The sequence below is a fragment of the Salmo salar genome, chromosome ssa13 (assembly GCF_905237065.1).
Source record: "Salmo salar chromosome ssa13, Ssal_v3.1, whole genome shotgun sequence".
Taxonomy (NCBI): domain Eukaryota; kingdom Metazoa; phylum Chordata; class Actinopteri; order Salmoniformes; family Salmonidae; genus Salmo; species Salmo salar.
Window position 1 is genome coordinate 20,681,733 of NC_059454.1, and position 9,141 is coordinate 20,690,873.

The following is a 9,141-nucleotide window of genomic DNA, read 5'->3' on the forward strand; positions in this document are numbered from 1 at the left end:
TAAGGCTTTCCTAGCCGATAACCACAGAAGAATAGGCCAAACACCATCAGAAAATGGTTGCAGAATTTCTATTGGTCCATTAAACAGTGAACATACTCCTTGGGATATACATTTTGGATTTTGGCCTATGTTTAATTCACATCAACTAATAAAAAATGGAAAAGGTGAACTTGCTCTTAATTACAGTGCATAGCCTACTCAATAAAACCTAAAAAAAAAATAGTAGGCTATTCCTCCCATCACATTGGCAATGTCTTCTGGTTTGGAGGGCATAGGCCTAAGTTATGACCAACTGGTAGCCTAGGTTGTATTCAGAAACAACCCCTTGTCAGAGGATATAGTGTGATAGTAACCTGCATGTAATGTTCTCACAGATAAACGCCATACACCATTGTGCACTTAGTGTGGGCTGTTGCAGGTGGGTGTTGAAAATGCTACTGTGCTGTATGCAGGCCTATACCCAAATGGACCCTCTCAGGATGACACCTGCGGTTTTGTCTATTCATCTGCCTGTGTTTTTCTCAGAATCTAAAGACTAGTTCCTTCTTCTGCATTGCTGTACAATGTGATCCTTGTTGCCCTCAATAGCCTCCAACATCTCAGTGGGTTCTTGAATCTAGTCTGCCTCTCTCCAGTGCTTGCTCTTACTGCATCTCTTAGTGGATTCAGAAAGGCAAAGGGTTTAAAGAATGCTGCCTGCTTGCCAGTATTGAAACCCATTAAAAATCAACTCAGACTAATCCTCATGAAATTATATTTCTAGGCAAAACAATCTAATATTCCTGCCTTGAAAACCAACACAGCTACCTGGAGTATTACCTCAGCATCCCGTTGTCCTGGGTGATGGGTTAGAGCATGGTATGATCAGCAGAATGTAGTGCTGTATATTGAGAAAAAAATATGTTCCTGATTCATTTGTTTCACTGTAGATAAAGCTGTTTCCTGTGTAAATAAACAGATTTATAGAACGTTATTATCCGATGATTGACCATCTCAGAATGTGTCTTGTAATTACAGATGAATCTTTCTCTGATGTTCAATTCCATAGAGTAACTAGTGTGTTGGATGCTGAGTAGGAGGAAGGGCAGTGTTGTGCAGTGCTATGTCCTCATCACAGAGACTCCATACTGACTCCCATCCGTCCTTCATCTCAAGTGGAACACTGTGGGCGGTGTTTTAATCACATACATAAAACTGGATGAGTGTGTGTGCAGGTTTAGCACTACAGCACGGGTCTTAGCTGATAAAAATGTGTAGAAATGAAATGTAAACATCTAGCTTGACATATGATTCCTACTCTTATAGACAAAAATGTGAAAATGTCAACATTGCAAACGTGTTTCCTCCACATGTAAATGTGACGAGTTTGCAGCACATTTCAAAGATGAAACATTAGGCTGGGTATCAGACAAACAAGACCTGATGAGAAGTTTGATGATATGTGCCCTAGCCTACCACGCAAAGGCACTATGGAGTTACTTTCCCTGGTTGATCCAGACATGCTCAGGAAAGTGACATCACAACTTAAGGCTTCTGCCTTCTCGATCCTATCCCCACCCCACTACCTTCAAAACAGTTTTTAATTGCATATCTGAAGAGATGCAAGCTATTGTTAATCACTCCCTGTTCACAGGCACTTTCCCCACTGTACGAAACACTGCTATGGTGAAACCCCTTCTGAAGAAAAGTAATCTAGATTCTTCCGTTTTTAGCAATTTTCGACCAATCTCCAAACATACATTTGTAAGCAACATTCTGGAGAAATTGGTTTTCAAACAGCTAAATGCCTTTTTAAGTGCCAACTGTATTTAAAAAAAAATCCGATCTGGTTTTCGTGCCCACCACAGCACAGAGACAGCCTTAGATAAATTGGCAAATGATCTTAGTGCCAACACCAAACAGCTCTCTGTCCTCGTGCGCTTGGATTCAAGTGCTGCATTCGACAATGATGTCCTTCTGGACAGACTGGAGAGGTGGTTTGGCCTCTCCGGTCAAGTTCTAAATTGGTTTAGGACCTATTTAACCGGTTGGGAGTTTTTTGTCACCCTTAGTGAACATAACAGAGAAAATACAAGTGGCATTCCACAAGGTTACATTTTGGGTCCGGTACTGTTCAGTTTATATATGTTACCCCTTGGCAGCGTTATCAGAAAGCACAGCATTGATTTTCACTGCTACACAGACGATACACAACTTTGCATTTCCATGTCAACAGAGGATTTTAGCTCCACGGATAAATTATTAAATTGTATTGGTGATTCAAACACATGGATGGCTCAACACTTCCTCCAGCTAAATCACGGGCAATAAAGATAAAACACCAGGTAAAAAACCTTGGTGTTATTTTAGATTCTGAACTCAATTTTGAATCCCACATTAGTAATGTGACCAAAATAACTTTTTACCACCTGAGGAACATTGCCAAGGTGTGGCCGTTTCTCTCTAAGGTTGATACAGAGAGACTCATCCATGCTTTTATGGACAATGTACTGTCTGGTCTACCCAAGAAAGCCATTGGTCAACTGCAAAACATACAGAATTGTCCGCACGGGTACTGACCAAGAACAGATGGAGGGCACACATTACACACGTTTTAAGGTCTGCACTGGCTGCCTGTGAGTTTTAGAATTAATGTTAAGATTCTTCTATTGTTTTTTAAATCAATCCACGATTCTTCACTACAATACATGTCAGGCATGCTTTTAACTTATGTACCCAGTAGTTCCCTCAGGTCCTCTGGCACTGCCCTTTAACTTCAGTTATTATGCCCCCAGCCTCTGCCAGAGAACCTGAGGGGGGCCGAAACTGTGGACATATTTAAGAGATCTTAAAACATATTTTTAGCTTTGTTTTTCCTTAGGTAGCTTTTTAGTCTTTCAGTTTCATTTGTGATTCTTTAGTTTTTTTGTAGTAAATATTTTATTTTCATTGTTTTTATGAGTTTTTGCATGCGAAGAACATTGCGTTGCATTCCATGTCTGAAAAGTGCTGTATAAATAAAGCTCGATTTGAACACAATGCAAATATAATATTCTGTTGAACATTGGTTAGTTAGTGACAGTCATTGAGAAGATGGTATGGTAGAGAGTGGTATACTGCACCATCTGGGAACAGCAAACCTGGTATTTTAGTAACAGGTGCAAGGGAATAAACTCAATAAAAATTAACTTAATTCAATGTAAAAGTATTTACAAGGTAATTACCAAACTCAGAAATGTGATATTCTGGCTCTACATCTGATGAACGTCTTGCTTGAAAGATGTTTTACAGATGTTATTGTATAGTTTAATACTGTTTCCCCTGATACGTTTGGCTGAGGGAATGTTCATCACTCTGTTTACCAGAGGGTTGTGTGGATCACTGGTCTATGGGCACTGGGAATGCCTACCACAGCAAGAGATGATATCAGTTTCAACACCCTCCATTCCAGCATACCACGGAAGCCAGAGGAGGAGGTAGTAAGAACCATGCAGTGCTTCCTCATCAATCATTTACCTACAGCCACTCCAACTCTCCATCTCTCTCACTCACACACACACACACACACACACACACACACACACACACACACACACACACACACAACTAGCTTTAAATCCCACACACAACACACACAAACAGCAGCTCTCTCTCACACACACAAATACACGGTTCAGCTCTCGCTCTCCATCTCTCTTTCATACACATGCAACACACACTTCTGCAAGTCATGCTTTGCCCTCCAGTTTAAAATGTCTCTCACTCAAACACAGCACAGCTGGGGTGCAACTTTCACTGGGGACGGAATGGCATTCCGAAATGGCATTTTTGTCCCCCCCCCCAGTTTTATCATTGGAATGTGATGCAAAACGAGGCAACGGTGTGCTTTAGGACCATGCGGATGCCTCCGAGTGGTTGGGTAGGCTGTTTGGAATGTTTATCCGGCTGGATACCCCCCCCCACTTCTAAAACCAAAGTTGCGCCCCTGCAGCACAGACACTATATGCTACTCTCTTATGGACACACAGACTAATGCATACATCAGTCCTCCATCTCTTCCTCTCATACAGTAAGTATATTCATTCAGACAAAATAGCCTCTGCTTGCAACAACACCCACACAGACAGAAAAATACATTTATTCCTGCTCCCTCTCCTACACTTAGGCAGACACTATCCCGCCTGTTTTCAGCATAACACAGACTCACACACATACCCTAGCTCTCCCACTCACACACTCTCATACAGACCAAAAGACACACACATATTTTGAATTCTGTCCAGGAAACTACACTGAATAAAAATATAACATGCAACGATTTCTAAGATTTTACTGAGTTACAGTTCATATAAGGAAATCAGTCAAGTGAAATATATTCATTAGGCCCTGGATTTCACATGACTGAGAATACAGATATGCATCTGTTGGTCACAAATACCCCCCCAAAAAGTAGGGGCGTGGATCAGAAAACCAATCAGTATCTAGTGTGAACACCATTTATCTCATGCAGCGCAAAACATCTCCTTCGCATAGAGTTGTCCAGGCTGTTGATTGTGGCTTGTGGCTTGTGGAATGTTGTCCCACTCCTCTTCAATAGCTGTTCAAAGTTGCTTGGCGGGAACTGGAACACGCTGTTGTATATGTTGATCCAGAGCATCACAAACATGCTCAACAGGTGACAGGTCTGGTGGGTATGCAGGCCATGGATGAACTGGGACATTTTCAGCTTCCAGCAATTGTGTACAGATCCTTTGCGACATGGGGCTGTGCATTATCATGCTGAAACATGAGGTGATGGTGGCGGATGAATGACACGACAATGGGCTTCAGGATCTTGTCACAGTTTCTCTGTGCATTCAAATTGGAATCGATAAAATGCAATTGTGTTCGTTGTGTGTAGCTTCTGCCTGCCTGCCTGCCCATACCATAACCCCACCATGGGGCACTCTGTTCACAATGTTGATATCAGCAAACCGCTTGCCCACACGATGCCATACACGCTGTCTGCCATCTGCCCGGTACAGTTGAAACTGGGATTCATCTGTGAAGATCACACTTCTCCAGCGTGCCAGTGGCCATCGAAGGTGAGCATTTGTCCAATAAAGTCAGTTATGACGCCAAACTGCAGTCAGGTCAAGACCCTTGTGAGGACGACGAGCACGCAGAGGAGCTTCCCTGAGATGGTTTCTGACAGTTTGTGTGGAAATTCTTCGCTTGTGCAAACCCACAGTTTCATCAGCTCTTTGGGTGGCTGGTCTCAGACGATCCAGCAGGTGAGGAAGCCGGATGTGGAGGCCCTGTGCTGGCATGGTTACATGTGGTCAGCGGTTGTGAGGCCAGTTGGACATACTGCCAAATCATCTAAAACAACATTGGAGGTGGCTTATGGTAGAGAAATGAACATTCCATTCTCTGGCAACAGCTCTGGTGGACATTCCTGCAGTCAGCATGCCAATTGCACACTCCCTCAAGACTTGAGACATCTGTGGCATTGTGTTGTGTGACAAAACTGCACATTTTAGAGTGTCCTTTTGTCCCCAGCACAAGGTACACCTATGTAATGACCATGCTGTTTAATCAGCTTCTTGATATGCCACACCTGTCAGGTGGGTGGATTACACAGTACACACAATACCCCATAGACATTTTTGCTAATTTATAAATATTTTTTAACTGAAAAATTACATTTACATAAGTATTCAGACTCTTTACTGAGTACTTTGTTGAAGCACCTTTTGCAGCGATTACAGCCTCGGGTATGACGCCACAAGCTTGGCACACCTGTATTCGGGGAGTTTCTCCCATTCTTCTCTGCATATCCTCTCAAGCTCTGTCAGGTTGGATGAGGAGCATCGCTGCACAGCTATTTTCAGGTCTCTCCAGAGATGTTCGATAGGGTTCAAGTCCTGGCTCTGGCTTGGAAACTCAAGGACATTCAGAGACATGTCCTGAAGCAACTCCTGTGTTGTCTTCGCTGTGTGCTTAGGGTTGCTGTCCTGTTGGAATGTGAATCTTTGCCCCAGTCTGAGATCCTGAGCGCTCTGGAGCAGGTTTTCATCAAGGAGCTCTCTGTACTCCGCTGAAAAACATCCCCACAGCATGATGCTGCCACCACCATGCTTCACCGTAGGGATGGTACCAGGTTTCCTCCAGAGGTGACATTTGGCATTCAGGCCAAAGTGTTCAATCTGGGTTTCATCAGACCAGATAATCTTGTTTCTCATGGTCTGAGAGTCATTTTGGTGCCTTTTGGCAATCTCCAAGCGGGCTGTCATGAGCCTTTTAATGAGCGGCTTCCGTCTGGCCACTCTACCATAAGTGCCTGATTGGTGGAGTGCTGCAGAGATGGTTGACCTCCACAACTTTTTTGTTAACAAACTATAGTTTTGGCAAGCTGGTTAGGACATCTACTTTGTGCATGACACAAGTAATTCTTCCAACAATTGTTTACAGACAGATTATTTCATTTATCACAATTCCAGTGGGTCAGAAGGTTTACTGGACGGTTGACGGTGCCTTTAAACATTTTGGAAAATCGGACATCGGAAGTTCACATACACCTTAGCCAAATACATTTAAACTCAGTTTTAAACAATTCCTGACAATTAATCCTCGTAAAAATTCCCGGTCAGTTATGATCAACACTTTATTTTAAGAATGTGAAATGTCAGAATAATAGTAGAGAGAATGATTTATTTCAGCTTTTATTTCTTTCATCACATTCCCAGTGGGTCAGAAGTTTACATACACTCAATTAGTATTTGGTAGCATTGCCTTTAAATTGTTTAACTTGGGTCAAACGTTTTGGGTAGCCTCCCACAAGCTTCCCACAATAAGTTGGGTGAATTTTGGCCCATTCCTCCTGACAGAGCTGGTGTAACTGAGTCAGGTTTGTAGGCCTCCTTGCTCGCACACACTTTTTCAGTTCTGCCAACAAATTTTCTACAGGATTGAGGTCAGGTCTTTGTGATGGCCACTCCAATACCTTGACTTTGTTGTCCTTAAGCCATTTTGCCACAACTTTGGAAATATGCTTGGGGTCATTGTCCATTTGGAAGACCCATTTGCAACCAAGCTTTAACTTCCTGACTGACGTCTTGAGATGTTGCTTCAAGATATCCACATCTTTTTCCATCCTCATGATGCCATCTATTTTGTGAAGTGCACCAGTCCCTCCTGCAGCAAAGCACCCCCACAAGATGATGCTGCCACCCCCGTGCTTCACGGTTGGGATGGTGTTATTCGGCTTGCAAGCCTCCCCCTTTTTCCTCCAAATGTAACGATGGTCATTATGGCCAAAAAGTTATATTTTTGTTTCATCAGACCAGAGGACATTTCTCCAAAAAGTACAATCTTTGGCCCCATGTGCAGTTGCAAACCGTAGTCTGGCTTTTTTATGGCGGTTTTGGAGCAGTGCCTTCTTCCTTGCTGAGCAGCCTTTCAGGTTATGTTGATATAGGACTTGTTTTACTGTGGATATAGATACTTTTGTACCTGTTTCCTCCAGCATCTTCACAAGGTCCTTTGCTGTTGTTCTGGGATTGATTTGCACTTTTCGCACCGAAGTACGTTCATCTCTTGGAGACAGAACGCGTCTCCTTCCTGAGCGGTATGATGGCTGCGCGGTCCAATGGTGTTTATACTTGCATACTATTTTTTGTACAGATGGTACCTTGGAAATTGCTCCCAAGGATGAATCAGACTTGTGGAGGTCTACAATGTTTGTTTCTGAGGTTTTAGCTGATTTCTTTTGATTTTCCCATGATGTCAAGCAAAGAGGCACTGAGTTTTCAGGTAGGCCTTGAAATACATCCACAGGTACACCTCCAATTGACTCAAAGGATGTCAATTAGCCTATCTGCTATCATTTTCTGGAATATTCTAAAGGCACAGTCAACTTAGTGTATGTAAACTTCTGATCTACTGGAATTTTGATACAGTGAATTATAAGTGAAATAATCTGTCTGTAAACAATTGTTGGAAAAAGTACTTGTGTCATGCAAAGTAGCTGTCCTAACCGACTTGCCAAAACTATAGTTTGTTAACAAGAAATGTGTGGAGTGGTTGAAAAACGAGTTTTAACGACTCAAACCTAAGTGTATGTAAACTTCCGACTTCAACTGTATGTAGCTAATAGTCCTTATACAGTATGTAGATACAGCATGTGGCCGACAAAAATATGTAACGGGAGTAGCTGCGTGTGAGTGTGTTGAACTGGGTTATTTCACGAAGAGTCCCTTTTGCATCCCTTTGCTAGTTATGTATAAATTGTGCACCAATATTGCATTTTAAATGCCTGCTAAATGTAGTACCCTTTAATATAGACCACATGGAACATTCAATAAATCAGATTTTTATATATGAATAAAGGATTGCTAAAGTGCCAAAATACTGCATTTTGACATTTACCTCCGTCAACCCTGTGTCACTTCTAGGAAGATTTCAACCTACTTAATTTAAACGTTTGACCATTAATGTAAAGCCCTAGTTATTTTGTTGTTTTGACAGTCAATTTATGTAATGTGATTAGTGATTCATTAACAACTGTCCTTCATTTTAAGGTCAACCCTGTTACGTGAACTGAACAATTATTTTTCTAAAGAAAAATTGAACATCGGAATAATTAAATCAGTGTAAAAGCAGGTAAGATGGTACTACTCTTTTTGGCGGTTTGCTGGTGTTTTGTGGTGGAAAACTGAGTGGGTCGAACATAACTCTTCAACCCTGTTACCCACAGATAGACAGGCCAGAAATGTTTTAGCTTTCTTTTATGTGAAGCTTGGATTCAATGGCCATTCCTTGTTGCACACAACAAGCTTCCATTCCCCCTGTCACAAGGGGATTTATGGCTGATTTAAGATTACATTGTCAAGCCCGTTACAGTCAACCCTGTTACTTTATTTGGCACTTAAGTCTTTTTTTAAATTAATCTCTTTGAGATGGGAAAATGTATTTTTTAATTAATATAAACGTGAAATGTATATAAACAAAAAAATTGGGGGGGAGGGACCAAGTCAGATTTCTCAAACATCACTTGGTGGACCGACCCTAATATTGGGGTACAACTAATGACTACATGTCCTCCACATGCTTTTTCCATATTCTCTTTGATTGATGTTCTGGTCGATAACCCCTGGCTCTATGTAGGCAGAAATGTGAGCA